Source organism: Chrysochloris asiatica, unplaced genomic scaffold (assembly GCF_000296735.1).
Source record: "Chrysochloris asiatica unplaced genomic scaffold, ChrAsi1.0 scaffold00038, whole genome shotgun sequence".
NCBI lineage: Eukaryota > Metazoa > Chordata > Mammalia > Afrosoricida > Chrysochloridae > Chrysochloris > Chrysochloris asiatica.
In genome coordinates, this window is record NW_006408556.1 from 23,231,239 (window position 1) to 23,238,674 (window position 7,436).

The 7,436-nt window shown below is 39.0% G+C and overlaps 1 pseudogene; it reads left to right on the plus strand.

Annotated features, from left to right (window-relative positions):
- LOC102828516 overlaps window positions 1-7,167 on the plus strand; it is a 9,594-nt pseudogene extending 2,427 nt beyond the window's left edge.
- The last annotated feature ends 269 nt before the right edge of the window (window positions 7,168-7,436 follow it).

Sequence of the window (7,436 nt, forward strand, 5' to 3'; positions counted from 1 at the left end):
TCCAAGGGAAACAGATTGCCACATCTTTCTTCCACAGCACCACACCAAATCTTCCCCATAGAGTTTCCAAGGGAAACAGATTGCCACATCTTTCTACCTACTTTTCAGTTAGCAGCCAAGCATGTGACCACTGCACCAGCAGGGATTTTCTTGTAAAGATTACAACCTAGAAAACATGATGGGACAGTTATGCTGGGTCATATGGAGTAGTTAAGAGTCAAAATCAACTTAATGTCACCTAACAATAAAAGGTGTTATTTTTTCTAAAAGGATTCATGTAATTAAACCATTAAAATTCCCAAGTAGAAATGCTCCTAGTTAGTTCTGTTGTTGTTAAGTACCACTGAGTTTCTTCTGGTTCATAACAACCCTGTATAGGGTTTCCAAGGAGTGACTGGTGGGTTTGACTACTAACCTTGTGGTTAGAAATCCATACAACACCATTCTAGGACTCTTGGTTAATTCTTGAATTTAAAGAAAACATGAGATGTGAAAGATTTCTATCTACAATACTTAGCTCTGTAAAAGCAACTTGTTGTTGTTAAGTGCTGTTGAATCAGTTCCGACCCATAGCGACCCTGTATAGGGTAACTGAGGAGTGACTGGTGAGCTTGAACTGCTGACCTTGCTGTTCAAATGACTTTGCAGTCTGGCGCATTAACCCACAGTGCCACACCAGGACTCCAAACTTAGCTTCACTGAAATTCTTGCTTTCTCTTCCTCTTGATATTGGTGCTGTGGGTTAATGCGCTGGATTGCAAAGTTGGTTTGATCCGCAAGGTTGGAGATTCAAGCTCACCAGCTGCTCCTCAGAAATGCTATACAGGGTTGCTGTGGGTCAGAACCAACTCAATGGCACTTAACAACAACAACAACAACAGTAGTACAAAATACATTGATCTTGAAGTCAAACCTAACCAAAGGTGAGAATATATACATTTACCAAAGCCTTTGGCAAGCTACTCAATCATTGGAAACCACACAAGACAAAGTAAAGTTTCATAGTTAGGCTCCATAACTGAATTTTCTTCGTTCATATCCTGACTCTGCCTCTTGTTAATGTTTGTCTCCATGACCAAGTTATCTAACTTCTCAGTGCACTTGTTGCCTCATCTGTAAAAGTAGAATGGGGCTTGCTGAGAGGATTAGAAGCTTCCGTACAAAGTGTTTGGCACATGTAAACTCTCAATAAACCATGTTGCCATTGTTGTTGTTGCTGCTCTTTTAATTATTATCATAGTCAAGATAGGTTATTTCAAACAACGTAATAATCAGCCCTCAAATCTTAGGGGTTAAAACAAGAAAGAAGATTTCTTGCTCCTGCTATACATTCACTGATAAATAAGATTTATTCAGCTTATTCATTCATGAACCTTAGCTGATCTAGCAGCTGATGGTTGATACACCAGAAGAAAGAGAATTTTGAAGGGCCTGAAGTCAACATTTAAATACCTCAGCCCAGAAGGAAGGCATATTTCACTTGTTTGTGAGAAACAAGACACTTATTCCCGCTGAAACACAGGGGGGACAGGAAGTCTACAACATATTTTTAATGTGTCAAGAAGAGGAAATAATTGTCACAGGTGTAATGCTTGCCATTATTGTGGATTCTTGATTGTGGATAAGCACTGGGTAGCTAAGGACAAGTTTGGTGGTTCAAATCCACCAGCTGCTCCTGAGAAACCCTACACAGGGTTGTTATCAGCTGGATGACACTTAATAACAACAGTGGAAGGAGTCCTTCTGGCATGGTAGTTACAGTGCTTACCTGATACATGAAAGGTTCGTGGTTTGAAACCACCAGCTGGTCCAAGGAAGGAAGATGTGGCAGTCTGCTTTCATAAAGAAAATAATCTAGATAATCCTATAAAGCAGTTCTACTCTGTTCTGTAAGGAGCTCTGGTAGCGTAGTGGTTACAAATTCGGCTGCAAACCGCAAGTCAGCAGTTCAAAACTACCAGCTGCTCCATGGGAGAAAGATGAGGCTTTCTGCTCCTGTAAAAATTTACAGCCTTGGAAACCCTGTTCAGGGTCGCTATGGTTGGAACCGACTCGACGGCATTTAACAACAACAACAACAACAACAACAACTCTGTTATGTAGGGTCACTATGAATTTCTACTGACTTAATAGCTTTAAGTTTTAGAACTTAGTAGTAGTAATGATACAGAATAATGAATAAACTCTCCAAGACACGGCTTGGTCTATTTATTAGAGTGAAATATGAGTTGAAACAGAAGGTTATATTAATATGTTTCACTTACAAATAACAATCTTTAGCTGAAGAATGAATAACATTCATTGAAAACATATTAGCAATCAGATAATAAGCTAGTTGCTTTCACACAGTGTTACATATAATTCTAATAATTCTAGACCAATTACACAGTTGAAGAGAATATACCTGAAGAAATTACATAAAGTAAATAAACATAGTTGCTGAGGTTTCCATGACTCTAAATATTCATGAGAAACTCTGGTAGGTAGTGGTTATGAATTAAGGCTGCGAACCTTAAGGTCAGCAGTTTGAAACTACCAGCTGTTCCACAAGAGAAAGATGAAGTTTTCTGCTCCGGTAAAGATTTACAGCCTCGGAAACCCTGTCCAGGGTCGCTATGAGTCAGAACCGACTCCACAGCATATAGCAACAACAACATAAAATACTCATATATTGCCTTTACATTAGGTCATATTAGGGATTCTAAGGAATCCTAGGTTGATGCAATTTGTCAATGAGCTTGACTGCTATCTTAGTTATCTAATGCTGCTCTAATAGAAATACCACAAATGGGTGGCTTTAACAACCAGAAATGTATTGTCTCACAGTTGGTTGTTGTTGTTAGATGCCATCAAGTTGGTTCTGACCCATAGCAACCTCATGCACAACAGAACTCAATACTTCCTGGTTATACGTCATCCTCACAATTGCTGCTATGATTGAGCCCATTGTTGTTTCCAATCCATCTCATTAGGGGTCCTCCTCTTTTTTGCTGTCCTTTCACTTTAGCAAATTTGATGTCCTTCTCCAGGGACTGGTCCTTCCTGATAATATGTCCAGAGTATGAAATCTAAATTCAGAGTGTCAGCTTTTGGTGTAATGGGGAAGGAAGGCTTTCTCTTTGTTGGCTCTGAGGAAAGACCTTGTCTCTTCTCAGCATCTGTAGGCACAGTATTCCTTAGCGAGCTCCAAATGTGTTGGCTTTAATTTTACTCTGCATTTAGGAGTTTCATAGAGGAGGGAATGCACTCCAGCCTTGGATCTTCAAACTTGGTGGTAAAAGGTCGCTTTCTGCTCATTCTCCCTCCTTTTATATCTCAAAAGAGCTTGACTCAAGAGACAACTTAATCCAGTACATTGAATCTGACATCATTAACATCATAGATGTGATGATTTGGCAACACATAGGATAATCACATCAGATAAGAGCTGGTCACATCAGATCACATTATGGGGGTAATTGCATCATATTAGATCTCACCATAGTTAAAAACATCTTAACTGCTAATCCACTGAGAATCCTACCCCAGCCAACTTGACACGGAAATCTAACTATAACAGCTGCTTTGGTAGCGTAATGGGGCTGCGAATCTCAAGGTCAGCAGTTCAAAAATACCACCTGTTCCACGGGAGAAAGATGAGGCTTTCTGCTCTTTTAAAGATTTACAGCCTAGGAAACCCTGTACAGGGTCACTATGCATTGGAACCGACTCCATGGCACATAACAACAACAAAAAGGTGTTGATGAAAGTGAAGAATTCTACCAACTTCTTCAGTCTGAAATTGATCAAACATGCAATCAAGATGTACTGTTAATTATTGGTGATTGAAATGCAAAAGTTGGAAGTAAAGAGAAAGCATGAGTAGTTGGAAAATACGGCCTTGGTAATAGAAATGATGCTGGAGATCACATGATAGAATTTTGCAAGACTTCTTCATTGCAAATACCTATTTTAAACAACATAAAAAATGACTATACATGTGAGCCTCACAAGACAGAATACACAGACATTAAATTGACAACATAAATAGAAAAGCACCATATCATCAGCCAAAACAAGGCCAGGGGAAAACTGAGAAACAGGCCATGAATAGCTCACATGTAAGTTCAGGCTAAAACTGGAGACAATTGAAACAAGTCCATTAGAGCCAAAATATGACCTTGAACTTATCCCACCTGAATTTAGAAGTCATCTCTAAAACAGATTTGATGCATTTGACACTAATAAATAAAGAATAAGAGAGTTATAGATGACATCAAGGACATCACACAGGAAGAAAGCAAAAGAAGGAAAAGACCAAAGTGGATGCCAAAAGCGACTCTGAATCTTGTTCTCCACCACATTGATGCTAGAGTAAATGGAAGAAATGAGGAAGTAAAGGAGCTGAACAGATTAAAGCATTAAAATGAAACATGCCAAGACTGGGAGTTAGAAAACCAAAAGGGAAGAATATATTCAACATTTCTCAAGTTGCAAGAATTGAAGAAAAAAACCAAGCCTTGAATTTAAATATTGAAGGATTCTATGGGCAAAGTAGTGAATGATACAGAAAGCCTCAAATGAAGATGGAAGGAACATACAGAGTCTCTGTATCAAAAGAAATGGTGGATGTTCAGCTGTTTGAATAGGTAGCACATGATCAAGATTCAATGATTCTGAAAGAATTAATCCAAAGTGCACTTTAAGCCTTGGCAAAGAACAAGCCTCTGAGAATTGATGGAATGCAAATTGAAATCTTCCAACCAATTGATGTATTACTAGAGGCAACCACTCATCTATGACAAGAAATTTGGAAGACAGCCAACTGATTGGAAAAGATTCATATTTTTGCCAATTCCAAAGAGAGGTGACCAAATAGAAAGCGAAAATCATTAGACAATATCATTAATATCACATGCAAGTAAAGAAGGTCCTTGTGTCCTGGTATAGCTCTGTAGGAAAAGTACCGGTTCATAAAGTCAGTTGAACCGCAAGGTCGGTGGATCAAACTCACCAGCCACCCATTGGAAACCCTATATATGATAACTGGAGTCAGAACTGAATGGAGAACCCTTAACGACAACAACATGACACTGTAGGATAAATACTGGACTGCTAAACACAAGGTTACCTGTTCAAACCCACCAGTCACTCATTGGAAACTCTATACTGGGAAGGTATGAGTAGAAGCTGACAATAACATCAATATTAAAAAACAAGCAAACTAACTAAAATGACAACACTAAATGAGCAAATATAGAACTCTGATTTTGTATAATTCTTTCTAGGTCAGATTGATTCCTACTCCCATTATCAATTCACCCGTTTCTCAGCTCATCCAACCTGAATGCACCAGATTGATGACTGAATTCTGTATTAACATCAAACAAATAATATCATGGCACAGCTGTAAGCGTTTTATATGCACATAGTAATTTAATTCAGTCACACAGTATGTTTTTGCAGTAGCTACTAGGATTACCCCTATTTCACAGATTAGAAAAATGGAGATACAGAATGAATGGTAAGTAATTTGCCCAAAGTCACACAGCTAGTAAGTAAGGTGAGGATTCAAAGTTAGGAATTTAATTTCAGAATCCATCCTCTTTATTTTAAATTATATTTTTAAATTTGATGTTAGTGTTGTTTGAAGACCTTTTCCTCTTTGTTTAACTGGCTAACTCTAGCATCCAAAACTTGACTATTTAGAGAAGTTGTCTTTGACTTCCTCTCAGACTCTCATCACTGCCATTCTGCACTAAATTAGATGACATTCCTCTGGCCCCAAGCAACCAGGGCAAAGGACTACCACAACTGGTTCCACACATTCAGTTGTCAGTGTCCTCCACTAGACTGAGGAACACTGGAATTGGTGTTTCTGTTGTTGTTTAGTATCACTGAGTCAATTCCAACTCATAGTGACCATGTATAGCGTTTTCGAGGAGGGGCTAGTGGGTTGGAACCAATGACCTTGCAGTTAGCAGGACTGATCCTACAGTGTTACACCAGGACTGGAGTTGTTGTTAAGTGCTGTCGAGTCGATTGCAACCCTGTATAAGCTGTTTCCAAGGAGCAGCTGGTGAGCTTGAACCACCAACCTTGCAGTTCAAATAGCTTTGCAGTCTGGTGCATTAACCCACAGTGCCACACCAGGACTGGAGTAGTAGTTATTTATTTCTATATTTCTATCACCAAGCCTGGAATAGTGCTCATTCAGTGGTAGAATTATCACCTTCCTGTGGCTAACTGAGCTTCAATTTCAAGCCAACGAATCTCATGTCCAGTCACCACCAATCTGTCAGTGGGGGCTTCTGTGTTACTATGATGTTGAGCAGATTCCAGTGGCGCTTGCAGACTTAGACAAACTAGTAAGAAAGGTCTGGCGATTTACTTCTGAAATGTAACCTATGAAAGCCCAATCATGGAAATGACACAGAACCTGGAATTGTTTCAGTTTTGTTGTGCATGCAAATTACACACATCTATAGCAGGGGTGTCAACAAGCCTAGATATGCCACATAACAGGAATCCTGGTGTGGCACTGTAGGATAAGCACGGGACTAGTAACTACAAGGTCAGCAGCTCAAACCCACCAGCCACTCCTGGAAACCATATACAGGGTTCCTAAAATTCGGAACTGACACGATGGCACACAACAATAACAACATGTGTTAAGTAAGTATTTGTTGAATAAATGCCTGTGTAGGAATAGGGGTCATGTTTATTTCATAAGTTAAAGAGTGATCTTCAAAAAATTTAGTTAAAACCAACTTTGAGGGTTATTAAATGGATGCAGTTCAGAACTTCAGCTACATCAACCAACACACAAAAACCAAATAAAGAATTCTGTTGACATGCAGGTGATTCTCACAAAAAAAACCTCAGTACTATTTTAAAACTATTGCAGTGTCTCCAACCTTAATCCACAAAGTGTCAAATATCTGTGTCTCTTTCTTTAAAAGGACAGCAACCCCCGGGATCTAAAAAAATGCTCCCTTTAGTTGTTACAGAAGGAAAGAATATCAACAATAACAAAAAAGCAGATGTTTGTGACTATATTATATTTGAGAGGAGGCCTTAGGAGACTTTTTTTTTTTTTTTTCTTTTCAGATACTGAGTGATTCAAATCTCAACATCCTTAAAGGAATTCTGGTTTTAAGCCTCAACAAAGAAAACTCCTTTGTGTGAACTCTGATGACAGAAGTGAAGGCGATGGTTTTAGACAACATGACACTAAGTCAATAGCTTGTTTTAAAAATCACGCTGGTGCCAATGGCTTCTTTATCGTGAGCAGGAAACCCAGTGTGAGTTGCTACTGAAGGTCCTGGTCTCCACGTGTCTGCTCCTTCAACATGTCTTTCAGGAGTCTTTTTTGTTGTTGTTGTTCTAGCTTCTTATTAAAAGCTGGAAAGCCACAGTCCCCAACAGTCCCAAACTTTTTCATTATGCATATGCCT